We start from the raw sequence: 17945 nt of genomic DNA on the forward strand, positions 1-17945 counted from the left end.
CTCACTCCTGTAATCCCAGCACTTTAGGATGCCGGGGCAGGCAGATCACAAGGTCAAGATATCGAGATCAACCTGGCCAGCATGGTGAAACCCCATCTCTACTAAAAATACAAAACTTAGCTGGGCGTGGTGGTGCACACCTGTAATCCCAGCTATTCAGGAGGCTGAGGCAGGAGAATCGCTTGAATCCAGGAGGCGGAGGTTGCAGTGAGCTGATGCACTCCAGCCTGGCAACAGAGCGAGACTCCATCTCAAAATAAATAAATAAATAAATATTTTAAAAGTATATACCCTGAAGGAATAAAATAGACACAAAAATAAAATCATTAAACACAAGAGTAAGAAATAAGATATTATACAAATTCACTAACATGTTTGAAAAAGAACCAAACAGAACTACTAGAAATGAAATGCTTAATTCTCTATTTTTACAGTCATCTAACTTTTGTAATTCCTAAATATCAACAATATGCCAAGAGTTAACAAAATTAATCATTTAAAAAAACATTATCTGCTCAGTTTGTTTCTTCCAACCCTCACACCCATGACTGCTTTCTGCCAGTCACGCACACTCAGCAAGAGCACTGGCATACTGCCTTCCCTCTGTGCTAATGGGGGTAGAGTTTGGCAGCAAATTCTAGATTACTCAGTGGTAGCATCTGGCACATTGAGAGAAAATATCAAAAGGAAACTACAGATCCCATGTGGAGCCAGCCCACTCAGATGCAACAAAATATCTGTGTGTGTGTGTGCGCGCGCGCGCGCTGGGGTGGTGTTGGGGGCAGTTCACTGTGGCTAGAGGTGGTGGGCATTTGAGAAGGGAAAGCATACTAGGGAGAGGTAGGGCTGGGGTCCAAATAATCATCATTTTGTTGGGGTTTCTTTTAAGCCTAAGCCAAATTACTCTTAGACTAGGGAAGCTCATAAGGTCTTCAGTTTTTTGTAAAAAAAAAAAAAAAAAAAGGGTCCCACTGCGTTGCTTAGGCTGGTCTCGAACTCCTGGGCTCAAGCGATTCTCCTGCCTCAGCCTCCCAAAATGCTGAGATTACAGGTGTGAGCCACCACACCCAGATGAATGTGTTCTTTAGAGCCCAGTAAAAGCACTTGTGCTCAGTTTCCAACCACACCCTGCCTGAGATGCCAGACTCTGTCCCATTCACTTCTTCTGAAGAGTCACTTGCCTTCACCTTACTCAGATGAAGGGCAAAAGGAATATCCAAGCCCAATTATTTTTCTTCCCTGCTTTCAAATAGCCAATCCTCCCGACTGATCAAGATTCCATTAATTTCATTTCTCCCTCCCTGTTTTCAGCAGTTCACTTTCCCTAGCCAGACAAAATTGGCACCTGTGTGTGTTTTCTAGAATTTTAAAGGAATTCCCCTTAACTTCCCTCACAGGCATATTCTAATTTAATGACTATATCTCCTCTTTTTTTCCACACCCACACCCTGGTACAAACTGTCCCTGACCTTCACAACAACGGCAACGAAAACCTGAGACCGATTTCTGTTTCATTTCTCTTGCCGAAGTCATAAGACCATTGCCAATTATTATTCAAAATGCCAACAAAGCTTAGGCAAGTCAGAGTTATTTTTCACACACTAGCTAACAGGAGCATCCAGTTTTGAAAACAGAAATACTCCAGGCATTTTTTGTAGAAATTACACTTAATACTGGTACTAAAAAAACTGCTGGAACGGCTGGAGGAAGGGGCCCTGGGGTGTGGGATTCTAACAAAGACTCCTGGGACTACTGCAACGACCTTGCCTCAGCCAGGAAAGTGAAGATCAGGAGGCTGCCACTAGAACTGAGCTCAAAGACCCTCTGACAGTGGAGACCCAGAGATCAGGAGGCGCATGCTGCAAACTCTGGCCAGCACTTTCAACTCTCGTCTTTTTGCCTCCTGACTGCCAGCCCTGCAACATCTAGGGTTACCAAGTCTCAGGAAACCCCTCAGTCCCAGGAAAACAGGGATGGTTGATCACTTCAGCACCCCTGCCTCAGACAGAGTGAGCCTCCACCACTCCTACACCTCCAGTAGCAAGTAGTTCTCAAGGAAGGGAAAAGAGATAACACAATCTTACCACCACACCCTGGCGGTTTCCTGAGCTGGGCCCCTACTGGCTGCTCAGCAGTTTCATTTACAAGAAGACCCTGGTCAGCTCCTTTCCCACACCCTTCAAGGAGTGTTCCAACCTCCACCACTCTCTTCCATCCCAATACCACCCGCAGTGCCATTTCTCATACGTGTATCAGGCACAAGCTCCTGCCACCTTCCAACTTTCCACTGCCCCAGCCGGTTCCTCCTGTCCCTCTGCTTGCTTAGGGCCAAGCCTCCCTGCGTGCCCTCCTGTCTCTACTAAGCCCGTATGTCTACTCTCATCATCCTCTCTCTGCCTCCAGAGACAGCTCCTCCCAGCTCGTAAACACGTGCAAGTCTCTTCCATCTTAAAAAATAAATAAAACCAAAACCCTCATAAATGCCTGAGGGTCCCCTAGACCTCATCCTTTCATTTTATTCCCTTTCACATAAAGCAGGGACCTTGTGAAGGAACAGTCTGTACTCAGTGCTTCAGTTTGTTCACCCACAATTCACTTCTCAACATGCCTCCACCTGGATCCCCTCATCCCACCATCTCCTCTACACAGCGACACTCAGTCCTGAGCCATACTGGAATCTGAGGCAAAAGGGACAATCAGTAATACTGATGCTGTCTTTCTTTAAAATGTTGATATTTTGTTCATTATAGCTTTTTGGCATTTATGTCTATTTTTAAAAATATTGCATTAAGTAATCCCAGCACTTTGGGAGGCCGAGGCGGGCGGATCATGAGGTCAAGAGATCGAAACCACCCTGGCCAATATGGTGAAACCCTTTCTACTAAAATACAAAAATTAACTGGGCATGGTGGTGCATGCCTGTAGTCCCAGCTACCTGGGAGGCTGAGGCAGGAGAATTGCTTGAACCCAGGAGGCAGAGGTTGCAGTGAGCCGAGATCCCAACACTGCACTCCAGCCTGGCGCCTGGCAACAGAGTGAGACTCTGTCTCAAAAAAGAAAAAATTGCATTAAAATATTACCTATCTTGATTACTGACTTTTTGAGCACCCCCTTAAATGCACCTAAAGCGAGTGCCCCACTTGCCCCCATTAGTATCCCAGCCCTGATGACACAGCTCTTGTTGAGGCCTGGTGACCTAGTTGCCACATCCAAAAACTTAGAAGACCTCGTGCATCTGACTGCTCGACTCCAGCTGACACTGCTAATTAATCCCTCCTTGAAACTCTTCTCCCTTGGCTGAGCTCACACTGCTATATTCTACAGAGACCCTCTAACTTCCTCCTACTCTTCAGCATTCTCTTTCTGCATCTGTGCCTTAAGTAAGTGCTGGTGTTCCCTACCATCCATCTCTCATCCAGACTCATTCCTTTGGCCTTTCTGTTCCCCCTGCTTCTGACCTTACGCTCTCCAAATCTACCTTTTATCTACGTGAACTTTCTAAAGTTCATGCTTGAACTGGCCAGGGGCAGTGGTTCACACCTGTAGTCCCAGCACTTTGGGAGGCCAAGGCGAGCAGATCACTTGAGGCCAGGAGTTCAAGACCAGCCTGGTCAACATGGCAAAACCCTGTCTCTACTAAAAACACAAAAACTAGCTGGGCACTGTGGCGCATGCGTGTAATTCCAGCTACTCAGGGGGCTGAGGCACAAGAATCTCTTGAGCCTGGGAGGTGGAGGTTGCAATGAGCCGAGATTTCACCACTGCACTCCAGCCTGAGCAACAAGAGTGAAACGCCACCTCGAAAAACAAAACAAAACAAAATACCTCTATTAAAGCACTTAATACACCTTGCTGGTACCCAGCCTTAGCCCTAACCAGGTGTCAGCAAATCAGTTAAGTTTAGTCAGGCTTCTCAACCTTTCTCACAGAACACAACGCTGCCTCCAAACTATCTGGTATCAAAAGCACATAATGTTCCCTGTAATCAGTAGCAAAGCATCCAGTATGACCAGCTAAGCCACCCAAAGACATACTTAACATTCCCTTCTTTGTACTGCTTCTCTATCTGAAGCAAGGTCATAGTATGGCATAAAACATGTCATGTCCAATGAGCCACGGCGTGAATGCAAATGTCATTTCTTAGCAACCCACAAAACTGAGCGGCAATGGAAAAACCTGTCTTGCCAGCTGCAGAAAGTAGCATGCATACCTGGGACTTTCAGGCGTCTGGGAAGCCCCAGTGGTGATATGAACATGAAACACTTCAAAGTGTCACCCAGAAGTTTCTAAAAGAAGAAGAGTCGCACAATTCTGGGTAAAGTAGAATGTGGCGATCTCACAGAAGTTTTGTACATTCATCCTGAACATAATTCACCTTCCTCCTCCATTGGTGTGCAGAACCTATGGATGTTGGCTGTTTGTACAGCAATTCAAACAGATAATATGATGACCCCATTTTTCCTGCTCCATCTGTAGGCATTTTAAACCTAAGATAATGCATGAAATGTCATTTTATGCCCCCTTCAAAATATTTAAAATAAGGATGTGTAATAATAAATCATCTTGTGGTCCCTGATTTCTGTAATACTGCAGATACATACTCAAACATAGTCTAGAAGATCATGAACTGAGGTTAAAACCTATATACTTCCCAACTTGGGATGTTACCAACCATTATCACATACCAGTGGCTAAAAACATGCATTAAGAAGAAGGAGAATCACTTGAACCCAGGAGTCGGAGGTTGCAGTGAGCCGAGATCACGCCACTGTACTCCAGCCTGGTGACAGAGTAAGACTCTGTCTAAAAAAAAAAATTAAAAAGACAAAACAAACAAAAATAACCCATGTTATCATAACTGCCCTACCCTGGCCCACAGGCTTCCTCCAGTCAGGCTGTCAGTTGCTCCTGTCTAAACTGCCTTGACTTGAAGTTACCTGTGTAGGAAACTTTTCTGAGTCCTCCTCAACCATATTTTGGGGTTATGGGGACAAGAATCAAGTTTAGATCCATTTCTATGTCCTCGGCACCCAGAACTCTGCCTGGCCCAGAGAAACTCAATAAATGTTGGTAGGATTATACTGAATTAAAGGCAAAGAGGCATTGCAGTCCATAAACATGAGTTTAATTAGCCCCTGGGGCTCTACAGGGAAGAAATAACCAGACTCCAAGGGTGCCCGAGTCCCCAGAGTCCATTCCTGGTATTTGAAAGAGCAACACGCCTCGGAGTGTTGTGAGTGCTCCAGAGGCTCGACCTAGGGCCCAAAGCAGGATTCAATCCTTTTCTGCCGGTATGGGGGACAGTGCCTAGACGTCCCAGGAGCCCAGAGCGACAACAGCCAAGGGGCGGGGTCAGGCAGGATTCTCGGTCTACTCACGCCCGGGCAAAGCAGCCGGCTCTTCCTACTGGATCTCCGCCGAGACCAACTCCCACCCTCGCCGGACAAGCTCAGATCTGCCGCTCCACAAAACTGGAATTGGAAATGCTCCAGATGGGATGAGGAACAGGGACAGAAATCAAATGCATCAACAGGTGGCCTCGCCGGCGGGAGTCCGAAAACTTCTGCCTGTGAGCGCCTTCGCACCTAATCCACGCCACCCACCGGTGACACGTTATCACACACGACGTAAATTCTCGAATCCTGTCTGCAGAATTCCCCGCCCCCGAGCAACTGAAACTTGCACAGGGCCACACGCGTGTCTCTGGGTGCTCAAAGGGCTTATGCATAGCTCAGGAAAGTTAAGTGCGGCCCCACCAGGACTGAGTGGGCACCGCCGCTGCGCCCCCACCACCTACGGGGAGCTGCGGTAGGACCTCCGACGCCCCAGGGGCCTAGGCAATTTCCGCTTCAGCTTCCTGGAAGCCCCTAACCAAGACTCAAAAAACTGCATGCTATCCTGCCCACCCCGAGGGGGAAACCCACGACCCTGAAAATGGTTTCACCTGGGAAACCGGTATAAGGAAGCAAGTAATACCGCCTTAAAAGAAGGTCAAATATCAGTTAGAAACAGAAACGTAAAACAAAGTCGCTAAAGAAAGCCATTTTAACCAGGACATGTGACCCAAAAGCTGTAAGTAAAACAAGTATTCACAAAACGAGAAAATTTACGTAAAGCGAACAGTAAACATTCAAAATTCCCTTTTCAACCCAGTGTTTTTTGTTTAGATCTTGGAGTTGAGCCAAGTTTTTTTTGTTCAACGAAAATGAAACTTTTGTAAGGTTATTTAGGGGAAACCACCAACCAAAAAGGGCCAAAACTCCGTTCCTCTTATCTGAAATCTCTATCTAAAGCAGGTCAAACCTTCCAGAGGCCCCTCTCAGTTCTAGATTATCGCCGTTTGCCGTTGTCCTAAAAGCTTTACATACGCTATCCCCGTATCGGGTTCACTCGCTTAAGAACAAATTTCAAATGTCAACCAATTAAAATATTCGCAAAACCTCTGGCGTCCTTGAATTTACTTCCTGCTCCGTGGAGTCAAAAACTGATTCTGAATTTCAGTGGCCTTTGTTCTTCTATTGTGTGGCACTGCTAATATTAAAAGAAAGTGGCCTTCTGTCCAAATCCGGACACCCTCAAGCAAGAACATCCTGAAGCCATTTTACATTTCCCCCAGTCCTTTTGAAGGGGTGGAAGAGTGGCAGAAACAGGTTCATTTTATGGCTCTAAAAACTTCATCAGTCAAGCATTCTCAGCTTTTCCAAGGTAAGCTTTCCTTGCACTTGGGCAAAATAGACATTAAACTGCTCTGGAAAATAACCGCCCTGACCACGCTATTGTGAAATTCCCGCCCGGGCGGCGGCTCCCACTGGGTGAGGTCGAGCACGCACACACAACCGTTCGGAAAGTCCACATTCCCAACAACTTTTGAAAGGAAAACTGCCAATCTCCTCAACAGTTCACCCCAAGAACTGAACTCTTAAGATATCTAAAGCAAAGTTTACACGACGCTGAGGACGCGCCACCGAAGCTCGCGAATGGCCTCTGGGACTGCGGCTGCAGGGAGTGGCTAGAGTTGGCCAAGGGTTATTTCCGGTGGATCTGGTCTGTCGGTGTGCAGCTAGGACCTCAATGGCCTAGACCGCCCGTTTCTGGGAATCCGGGGCGCCGCTGCGGGTAGCAGGGGTGACGGGGCTCCGAGCGAGGCGGAAGCGGAAGCGGGGGCGTTCCGCCCAGCGCTGTGCCCGCAGTAAACAGACGAGATAAGGACTCTACAAAAGTGACTCAGGCTGGCCTGGAGCGGTGGCTCACGCCTGTAACCCCAGCAGTTTGGGAGGCCGAGGCGGGCGGATCACGAGGTCAGGAATTCGAGACCACCCTGGCCAACACAGTGAAACCCCGTCTCTACTAAAGATACAAAAAATTTGCCGGGTGTGGTAGCGCTCCAGGTACTCAAGGCAGGATAATGGCTTGAACTCGGGAGGCGGAGGTTGCAGTGAGCCGAGATCGCGCCATTGCTCTCCAGCCTGGGCGACAGGGCGAGATTCCGTCTCCAAAAAAAAAAAAAAAAAAAAAACCACCTCAGTCGGTTCCAGAAGCCCCCCCCTATTCTCCTGGCCACCGCGAGAAACCACCTGCGGTTTCCTTGAGCGCTGGGCTGTGAGGAACTGCCAGGGGTGGGACGCGGGCGCGCGGCGGCCGAGGGCCTGCTGCAACGCTGACGCAGAGCGGGGAGTCGGGGCTCGGGGTGTGGCACGGCTCCAGCGCCTGCGGCGCGTGGTCGAGCGCGGGGTACGTACCGTCCTGTCGCGGCTGGACTCTCCTGCCGCTGCCACCTCAGCCTTCGCTCCGTCAGACTCCCGGCAGGCGCACGCAAGATGGAGGCAAAAAAAACCGAAAGCCTGGAAGCGGACGTGGTGTTACTGGGCGATCGCTGTTCGTGGCGCTTCCCTTCCACGCCCCACCTCCTCCCGTGGTCCTTGAATAGCCCTGGACTTTGTCTCAGCTGTTACTGGACAAAAGTCCAATAGCCAGCACTCACTGTGTTAGACCGAGTCCCCACCCCTATTCCCGGGAGTCCTTTTGAGTGTCGGTGAAGCCGCCAGCTCGCTGTTTCCAGCTGTGGCTTGTGTATTCGGTAACCATGGATGTCGACACAAATTCCACGCGTTAGGTGTAAACGCTGCGAGTGTTTATGATTGATGTCTGGGAGTCATAGCAAATTTGAACGCGCTTTGTAGTTTTGTTTTTTGGTGGTGCGTGTGTGTGTGTGGTTTTCTTGTTTTTCTTCTTGAGACAGGGTCTCGCTCTGTCGCCCAGGCTAGAGGGCAGTGGAGCCATCACGGCTCACTGCAGCCTCGACTTCCCGCGCTCAAGCCATTCCGCCCCTTCAGCCTCCGGAGTAGCTGGGACCACAGGCGCAGGCCACCAAGCGCGGCTAATTTTTTTTTTTTTTTTTTTTAGTAGAGATGGAGTTTCACCATGTTGGCCAGGCTGGTCTCCAACTCCTGGCCTCAAATGATCCTCTCTCACGCCAGCCTCCCAAAGTGCTGGGATTACAGACGTGAGCCACTGCGCCCCACTACGTTTTTATTTATTCCTAATAACTACTTTATTGTGATTCTTAAAGAGCCTTAACTTTTCTTGAAATAATTTTAAACTTACAGGAAAGGCAATTAATAAAATACCAAGAGAAACTAACCCCAGGACGGCAGGAAGAGTTCAGGACTCACCCCTAGTGAAACTGAAAATTATTTAAAACAATAACCATTAACCATTTAAAGCCTCTGAAATGGTCCTAAGGGCAAACAGCAAATGAAGAAACATCTGTTTTTAAAAAAGCTATGAAAACTCTTGCATCAGAATGCCAGAGTCTGTGGTATTTAAACCAAACCTCTCCCTTTGTTCAGCAAGACAGACTCCACTCCAGACTGCTACAACCAAGAACCTCTTTCTTCCCAGTAAGAGATCAGCATGTCAGCATTTCTCATCTTGACCCTAACTACCTGATGCCGAAGCTAGGTCCTGGGGGAGTGTGGTGGAGAGGCGGGAAATTCCTTCATCCATCCAGAGGCTCTACCTTGGGTGGAGTGCTGAGACACAAGAGGAGACATCTCTTTTTCTCCATTACTCTCACACCATATTCACCCCCAACATTTTTTTTTTCCCCACGAGAGTTATATTCCGATTTTGATTAATCTTCAGTACATATGCTATTATAATCGTAAAAGGTAGTCACAGCCAAGTTATGTACCAAACTATAATTACTTTTCCTTTCCTACACAACTTTTAATTTTTTCTGGAGTTAATAATTGCCTTGTTTTGTTGGCTTTTCCATGTAATTCCTAAACTCTTCATCAGTTATCCAAGTTTGGTTTTCTGTTTGTTTTTGAGACAGGATCTCATTCCAGGCTAGAATGCAGCAACCTGATCACAGCTCACTGCATCCTCAACCTCCTGGGTTTAAGTGAGCCTTCTGCCTCAGCCTCCTGAGGAGCTAGCACTACAGGTCCTAGCATGCCACCACGCCCGGCTAATTCTGTAAGAAAACTTTTGTAGAAGTGGGGTTCATGGGTTGGAGAATTCTTGCTATGTTGCCCAAGCTGGTTTTGAACTTAAGTGATTTTCCTGCCTAGGTCTTTCTTTTTTTTTTTTTTTTTTTTTTTTTGCATTTTAGGTTTTAGGGTACATGTGAAGAACATGCAAGATTGTTGCATAGGTACACACATGGCAGTGTGATTTGCTGCCTTCCTCCCCATCACCTATATCTGGCATTTCTCACCATGCTATCTCTCCCCAACGCCCCACCCACCACTGTCCCTTCCCTATTTCCCCCTGACAGACCCCAGTGTGTGATGCTCCCCTCCCTGTGTCCATGTGTTGAACAATGAGAACACATGGACATGCGGTATTTGATTTTCTGTTCTTGAGTCAGTTTGCTGAGAAGGATGATTTCCAGGTTCATACATGTCCCTACAACGGACACGAATTCATCGTTTTTGATGACTGCATAATATTCCATGGTGTATATGTGCCACATTTTCCCTGTCCAGTCTATCATCGATGGGCATTTGGGTTGGTTCCAGGTCTTTGCTATTGTAAACAGGGCTGCAGTGAACATTCGTGTGCATGTATCCTTATAGTAGAATGATTTATAATCCTTTGGATATATACCCAGTAATGGGATTCCTGGATCAAATGGAATTTCTATTTCTAGGTCCTTGAGGAATCGCCACACTATCTTCCACAATGGTTGAACTAACTTACACTCCCAACAACAGTGTAAAAGTGTTCCTATTTCTCCAAATCCTCTCCAGCATCCGTTGTCTCCAGATTTTTTAATGATTGCCATTCTAACTGGCCTAAGATGGTATCTCAATGTAGTTTTGATTTGCATTTCTTTAATGACCAGTGATGATGAGCATTTTTTCATATGTTTGTTGGCCTCATGTATGTCTTCTTTTGTCAAGTGTCTGTTCATATCCTTCGCCCACTTTTGAATGGGCTTATTTTTTTCCTGTAAATCTGTTTTAGTTCTTTGTAGATTCTGGATATCAGCCCTTTGTCAGATGGGTAGATTGCAAAAATTTTTTCCCATTCTGTTGGTTGCCGATTCACTCTAATGATTGTTTTTTTTTTTTTTTTTTTTTTGCTGTGCAGAAGCTGTGGAGTTTGATTAGGTCCCATTGGTCTATTTTGGCTTTTGTTGCCAATGCTTTTGGTGTTTTCGTCACGAAGTCCTTGCCTACGCCTATGTCCTGAATGGTTTTGCCTAGATTTTCTTCTAGGGTTTTTATGGTGTTAGGTCTTATATTTAAGTCTTTAATCCATCTGGAGTTAATTTTAGTGTAAGGTGTCAGGAAGGGGTCCAGTTTCTGCTTTCTGCACATGGCTAGCCAGTTTTCCCAACACCATTTATTAAATAGGGAATCCTTTCTCCATTGCTTGTTTTTGTCAGGTTTGTCAAAGATCGTATGGTTGTAGATGTGCTGTGTTGCCTCTGAGGCCTCTGTTTTGTTCCATGGGTCTATATCTCTGTTTTGGTACCAGCACCATGCTGTTTTGATTACTGTAGCCTTGTAGTTTAGTTTGAAGTCCAGTAGTGTGATGCCTCCTGCTTTGTTCTTTTTGCTTAGAATTGACTTGGCTATGTGGGCTCTCTTTTGGTCCCATATGAAGTTTCAGGTGGTTTTTTCTAGTTCTGTGAGGAAGGTTATTGGTAGCTTGATGGGGATTGCATTGAATCTGTAAATTACTTTGGGCAGCATGGCCATTTTCATGATATTGATTCTTCCTAACCATGAACATGGAATGTTTCTCCATCTGTTTGTGTCCTCTCTTATTTCGCTGAGCAGTGGTTTGTAGTTCTTGAAGAGATCCTTTACATTCTCTGTTAGTTGTATTCCTAGGTATTTTATTCTCTTTGTAGCAATTGTGAATGGCAGTTCGTTCTTGATTTGGCTCTCTTTAAGTCTGTTATTGGTGTATAGGAATGCTTGTGATTTTTGCACATTGATTTTGTATCCTGAGACTTTCCTGAAGTTGTTTATCAGTTTCAGGAGATTTTGGGCTGAGACGATGGGGTCTTCTAGATGTACAATCATGTCATCTGGAAATAGAGACAATTTGACTTCCTCCTTTCCTATTTCAATATCCTTTATTTCTTTTTCTTGCCTGATTGCTCTGGCTAGAACTTCAAGTACTATATTGAATAGGAGTGGTGAGAGAGAGCATCCTTGTCTAGTGCCAGATTTCAAAGGGAATGTTTCCAGTATTTGCCCATTCAGTATGATATTGGCTGTTGGTTTGTCATAATAGCTTTTATTATTTTGAGATATGTTCCGTCAATACCTAGTTTATCAGGTGTTTTTAGCATAAAGGGCTGTTGAATTTTGTCAAAGGCTTCTCTGCATCAATTGAGATAATCATGTGGTTTTTGTCTTTGGTTCTGTTTATGTAGTAAATTACATTTATAGATTTGCATATGTTGAACCATCCTTGCATCCCCGGGATGAAGCCTACTTGATCATGGTGGATAAGCTTTTTTGATGTGCTGTTGCAGTCAGTTTGCCAGTATTTTATTGAAGATTTTTGCATCTATGTTCATCATGGATATTGGCCTGATGCTTTCTTTTGTTGCTGAGTCTCTGCTGGGTTTTGGTATCAGGATGATGCTAGTCTCATAAAATGATTTGGGAAGGATTCCCTCTTTTTGGATTGTTAGGAATAGTTTCAGAAGGAATGGTACCAGCTCCTCTTTGTACATCTGGTAGAATTTGGCTGTGAACCCATCTGGACCTGGGCTTTTCTTGGGTGGTAGGCTCTTAATTGCTGCCTCAACTTCAGACCTTGTTAATGGTCTATTCAGATTTTTTACTTCTTCCTGGTTTAGGCTTGGGAGGATGCAAGTGTCCAGGAATTTATCCACTTCTTCCAGGTTTACTAGTTAATATACATAGAGTTGTTTGTAATAATCTCTGATGGTTTGAATTTCTGTGAAATCTGTGGTGATATCCCCTTTATCCTTTTTTATTGCATCTATTTGATTATTTTATATAATTATATAAAAGAAAAGAGAATACTCTCTTTTCTTTTTTATTAATCTGCCTAGTGGTCCGTCCGTTTTGTTGATCTTTTCGAAAAACCAGCTCCTGGATTTATTTATTTTTTGAAGGGTTTTTGTGTCTCTATCTCCTTCAGTTCTGCTCTGATCTTAGTTATTTCTTGTCTTCTGCTAGGTTTTGAGTTTTTTTAATCTTGCTCCTCTAGCTCTTTCAATTTTGATGATAGGGTGTCGATTTTAGATCTCTCCTTGCTTCTCATGTGGGCATTTATTGCTATATATTTTCCTCTAGAGACGGCTTTAAATGTGTCCCAGAGATTCTGGTATGTTGTGTCTTCGTTCTTGTGGGTTTCTAAGAACATCTTTATTTCTGCCTTCATTTCATTGTTTATCCAGTCAACATTCAAGAGCCAGTTTTCAGTTTCCATGAAGCTGTGCGGTTCTGAGTTAGTTTCTGAATTCTGAGTTCTAACTTGATTGCACTGTGGTCTGAGACACTGTTTGTTATGATTTCCGTTCTTTTGCATTTGCCGAGGAGTGATTTACTTCCAATTATGTGGTCAATTTTAGAGTAGGTGCGATGTGGTGCTGGGAAGAATGTATATTCTGTGGATATGGGGTGGAGAGTTCTGTAAATGTCTATTAGGTTTGCTTGGTCCAGGTCTGAGTTCAAGTCCTGGATATCCTTGTTAATTTTCTGTCTGGTTGATTTGTCTAATATTGACAATGGGGTGTTAAAGTCTCCCACTATTATTGTGTGGGAGTCTAGGTCTCTTTGTAAGTCAATTAGAACTTGCCTTATGTATCTGGGTGCTCCTGTATTGGGTGCATATATATTTAGGATCGTTAGCTCTTCTTGTTGCATTGATCCTTTTACCATTGTGTAATGTCCTTCTTTGTCTCTTTTGATCTTTGTTGGTTTAAAGTCTATTTTATCAGAGACGAGAATTGCAACTCCTGCTTTTTTTTTGCTCTCCATTTGCTTGGTAAATCTTCCTCCATCCCTTTATTTTGAGCCTTTGTGTATCCTTGCATGTGAGATGGGTTTCCTGGATACAGCACACTGATGGGTTTAGGCTTTTTATCCAACTTGCCAATCTGTGTCTTTTGATTGGGGCATTTAGCCCATTTACATTTAGGGTTAATATTGTTATGTGTGAATTTGCTCCTGCCATTTTGATGCTAGCTCGCTGTTTTGCCCATTAGTTGATGCAGTTTCTTCATTGTATTGATGCTCTTTACCATTTCGTATGTTTTTGGAGTGACTGGTACTGGTTGTTCCTTTCTATGTTTAGTGCCTCTTTCAGGAGCTCTTGTAAAGCAGGCCTGGTGGTGATGAAATCTCTGAGTACTTGCTTGTTGGCAAAGGATTTTATTTTTCCTTCACTTATGAAGCTTAGTTTGGCTGGATATGAAATTCTGGGTTGAAAGTTCTTTTCTTTAAGGATGTTGAATATTGGCCCCCACTCTCTTGTGGCTTGTAGGGTTTCTGCTGAGAGATCTTCTGTGAGTCTGATGGGCTTCCCTTTGTGGGTAACCCGATGTTTCTCTCTGGCTGCCCTTAGCATTTTCTCCTTCATTTCAACCCTGGTGAATCTGATGATTATGTGCCTTGGGGTTACTCTTCTTGAGGAATATCTTTGTGGTGTTCTCTGTGTTTCCTGGACTTGAGTATTGGCCTGCTTTGCTAGGTTGGGGAAGTTTTCCTGGATAATATCCTGAAGAGTATTTTCCAGCTTAGATTCATTCTCTCTGTTACATTCAGGTACACCTATCAAACGTAGATTTGGTCTTTTCACATAGTCCCATATTTCTTGTTGACTTTGTTCATTCCTTTTTACCCTGTTTTCTCTAATCTTGCCTTCTTGTTTTATTTCATTGAGTTGATCTTCGACCTCTGATATCCTTTCTTCTGCTTGGTCAATTCGGCTGTTGAAACTTGTGCATGCTTTGCAAAGTTCTCGTGTTGTGTTTTCAGCTCCATCAATTCACTTATATTCCTCTCTAAGTTGTTTATTCTCATTAGCATTTCGTCACATCTTTTTTCAAGGTTCTTAGTTTCTTTGCATTGGGTTAGAACATGTTCTTTTAGCTCACAGAAGTTTCTTATTACCCACCTTCTGAAGCCTGATTCTGTCAATTCATCACACTCATTCTCCATCCAGCCTTGTTCCCTTGCTGGTGAGGAGTTGTGATCCCTTGTAGGAGGAGAGGCATTCTGGTTTTGGGTGTTTTCATCCTTTTTGTGCTGGTTTTTTCCCATCTCTGTGGATTTATCCACCTGTCGTCTTTGTAGTTGTTGACTTTCAGATCAAGTGTCTGAGTGGACGTCCCGTTTGTTGATGATGAAGTTATTTCTTTCTGTTTCTTAGTTTTCCTTCTAACGGTCTGGCCCCTCTGCTGTAGGACTGCTGAAGTCCACTCCAGGCCCTGCTTGCCTGGGGATCACCTGCAGCAGCTGCAGAACAGTAAAGGTTGCTGCCAGTTTCTTCTTCTGCTATCTTTGTCCCAGAAGGATACCCACCAGATGTCAGTCTGAGCTCTCCTTTATGAGGTGACTCTTTGAATATACAGGGGTCAGGGAGCTGCTTGAGGAGACAGTCTGTCCTTTATAGGAGCTCAAGTGCTGAGCTGTGAGCTCTGTTGTTCATTCAGGGCTGCTGGGCAGGTACGTTTAAGTCTGCTGCAGCAGAACTCATAAACCCCCCCTTTTTTTTCCCCACAGGTGCTTTGTCCTCAGGAATTAGGGCTTTATTTATGAGTTTCTGTTGTGCTGCTGGCTTTTTTCAGGGCTGCCCTTCTCAGCAAGGAGGCAGCCTAGTCACTGTCTGCCTGAAGAGGCTTTACTGAACTGCTGTGGGCTCCTCCCAGCTGCCGTTTGAACTTTCCTGCAGTCCTGTTTATATGGGTATAGTCAGAACTGCCTTGTCAATGGCGGCCCACCTCTATAATGGCAGACTCTCTCTGTAATGGTGGGCCGCCTCGGCAACGGCAGACTACCTCCGCAGTGGTGGACTGCCTCGGTAATGGTGGACACCCCTCCCCCACAGAGCTGGACTGTCCCGGGTTCTTCTGTGCTTGCTGTGAAACTCTCAATCCAGAGTATTTCCGATTGCTTGCTTTTTGTGGGGGTGGGACCAGCTGAACCTGATCACCTGGCTCCCTGCCTCAGAGCCCCCTTTTTTTTTTTTTTCCTGTTTTTAGTTGAATGGTCGACTGTCTCCCAGGTGTTCCAGTCGCCTGTTGAAAAGGCACCGGGATCTGTGTGATTTCCCCTGCGGCAACCCACTGCACTGGCTGAAACAGCCGCGCTGAGATTCGTGGCACTTTTATGCCTGGGAATCTCCTGGCCTGGCTCCCTGTTTCAGTCCCCTTTTTAATCAGATAAATGGGTGACTCTGTCTCCCAGGAGCTCCAATCGCCAGCTAAAATGGTGCCCAGACCCATGTATTTTGTACAGAGAACCGCCACGCCAGGGCGCCAGCTAAAACAGCCACACTGGTGATCTGTGGGGCTCCTCCATCTGGGAATCTCCTGATCTGTGGGCAATAAAAATCCGTCTGGAAATGTGGTGTCCACTCACCCTCCGCGCTTTCGCTGGTAGCTGCAATCCTGAGCTGCTCCTAATCGGCCATCTTGGATCTGACTCCTGCCTAGGTCTTTCAAAGCACTGGGATTACAGGCATGAGCCACTGCTCCTGGCCATTCTTATTTTTTTGGTACATCAAGAAAATTTTATTACAGATCAGCACCTGTCCTTAATTTGGAAACTACTATTTGAGAACACCTAGCTTAGCACTTCTATCACCATCTCCAACCCACCCTATCCCAAGTGAAAGCCATTTCTGATTGTCAGTGAAACTATCATAGTGGATTTCCCCAGGCCCACCTTGCATGTCCACTGACTCTTACCACTTGAACACACACCAGTATGACTTCTGACCCAGCATATGCATGTGTCATTCCCTGAAGGCTTTTTCTGGCCGACATTGGAAGCCCATATTGTCATCCCACTTGGCAAACCAGTAGGGGCAAGCATTTAACCCCCTACCCCCTGTGCCATCCCTATCCTTTGGCTTCAGCAGCCCTCAAATAATGACTGTATATACCTATGTTAACACTTCCACCTGCTGTCCACTTTCCATTTACATCCCCTTACAATCAGCCACCCCTTATGCTTAGGGATGTGCATACTTGCAGTACAGTTTGTCCCTGGAGTATGGACTTGGGTAAGAGGCCAATTAGGCCCTGGTGGGAGGCTCAGGGCTCTTTGAGTAGAGACCTTCAGGTCTTGGGTACCCAAAGAGGGTTTTCTGTTTTTGTTTTTTTTGAGACAGAGTCTTGCTCTATTGCCCAGGCAGGAGTGCAGTGGTGCAATCCTGGCTCACTATAACCTCCACCTTCCAGGCTCAAGAGATTCTGTTGCCTCAGCCTCCCGAGTAACTGGGATTATAGACAAACACCACCACATCTGGCTAATTTTTGTATTTTTAGTAAAGACAGGGTTTCACTATGTTGGCCAGGATGGTCTCGAACTCCTGGCCTGAAGTGATCTGCCCGCCTCAGCCTCCCAAAGTGCTGGGATTATAGGCATGAAGGCATGAGCCACTGGATCTGGCCCCAAAGAGTGTTTCAAAACAGAAGGTCTCTGTGTGGGCATGTCCTCTTGACCTTGCAGCTTCCTCCCACTTCTGATCATTCTCCCCACCTGAGGGAAAGGCACAGCCCAAGAAGAGCTGGAGCGAGGTCCTTCTAAATCAGGGCCTACAACAGGACCCCCCAGTTGCCTGGGTCCGAGGGGAGTATTGCTTAAGCTTCTCTGACTTTCTTTTTCCACACTTAACAAAGTAGCAGCAAATGTTCACGTTTTCATCAAATTCTGTGGTTGTAAACCTTGGCTGCATATTAGCCTGTCCCCAAGGAGCTTTAAAAACCGCAATGGCCAGATATCATTCCAGACTAATTAAATCAAAATCTCTGAGAATGAGACTCAGGGATTGGTAGTTTTTAAAGCTCCCTTTATGATTTTAATGTACAGTTAAGATTCAGCACAACTGATCTAATCCAAACATTTTCTCATTCCCTCAACCACAACCCAATTTTCAGATGAAGAATCTGAGGCTTAAAATGAGTTAATAAATTGAGAAATCTCACAACTAGCTAGTGGCAGAACTAAGACAGAATCCCAAGAACTTATTTGATGCTTTTCCTTACATCACAGTGGGTGACTTGGAAAGTGGAGAATTAATAACCACAGCAAAGACTTTATATCTACTCTCTTAGTCACACATCCTCCTTCAACTCCTCTGACATTCTGGGAGAATATATTCATGCCTAGGTATGGTGGCTCATGCCTATAATCCTAGCACTTTGGGAAGCTAAGGCAGAAGGAACATGAACCCAGGTGTTCAAGACCAGCCGGGGCAATCTAGGGAGATCCTGT

At 45.4% G+C, this 17945-nt stretch overlaps 1 protein-coding gene across 4 annotated transcripts in view; it reads right to left on the bottom strand.

The window, feature by feature from the left end:
• The window catches only part of CFLAR (CASP8 and FADD like apoptosis regulator), a 42163-nt gene extending 34147 nt beyond the window's left edge, over positions 1 to 8016 (bottom strand). For 2 of the 4 annotated variants that reach the window (XR_001106417.3, XM_064373176.1), the window contains exon 1: positions 4211 to 7069. The gene's annotated coding sequence lies outside the window, so the exon portion shown is untranslated. Of the gene's footprint in view, positions 1 to 4210; positions 7070 to 7739 lie in introns of those variants that run through there. The other 2 variants (XM_021667437.2, XM_064373177.1) reach the window with 2 other exon arrangements.
• Positions 8017 to 17945: the final 9929 nt, after the last annotated feature.

This window comes from Aotus nancymaae, unplaced genomic scaffold (genome assembly GCF_030222135.1).
Source record: "Aotus nancymaae isolate 86718 unplaced genomic scaffold, 86718_ANA_hifiasm-v0.15.2.pri h1tg000008l, whole genome shotgun sequence".
Lineage (NCBI taxonomy): Eukaryota > Metazoa > Chordata > Mammalia > Primates > Aotidae > Aotus > Aotus nancymaae.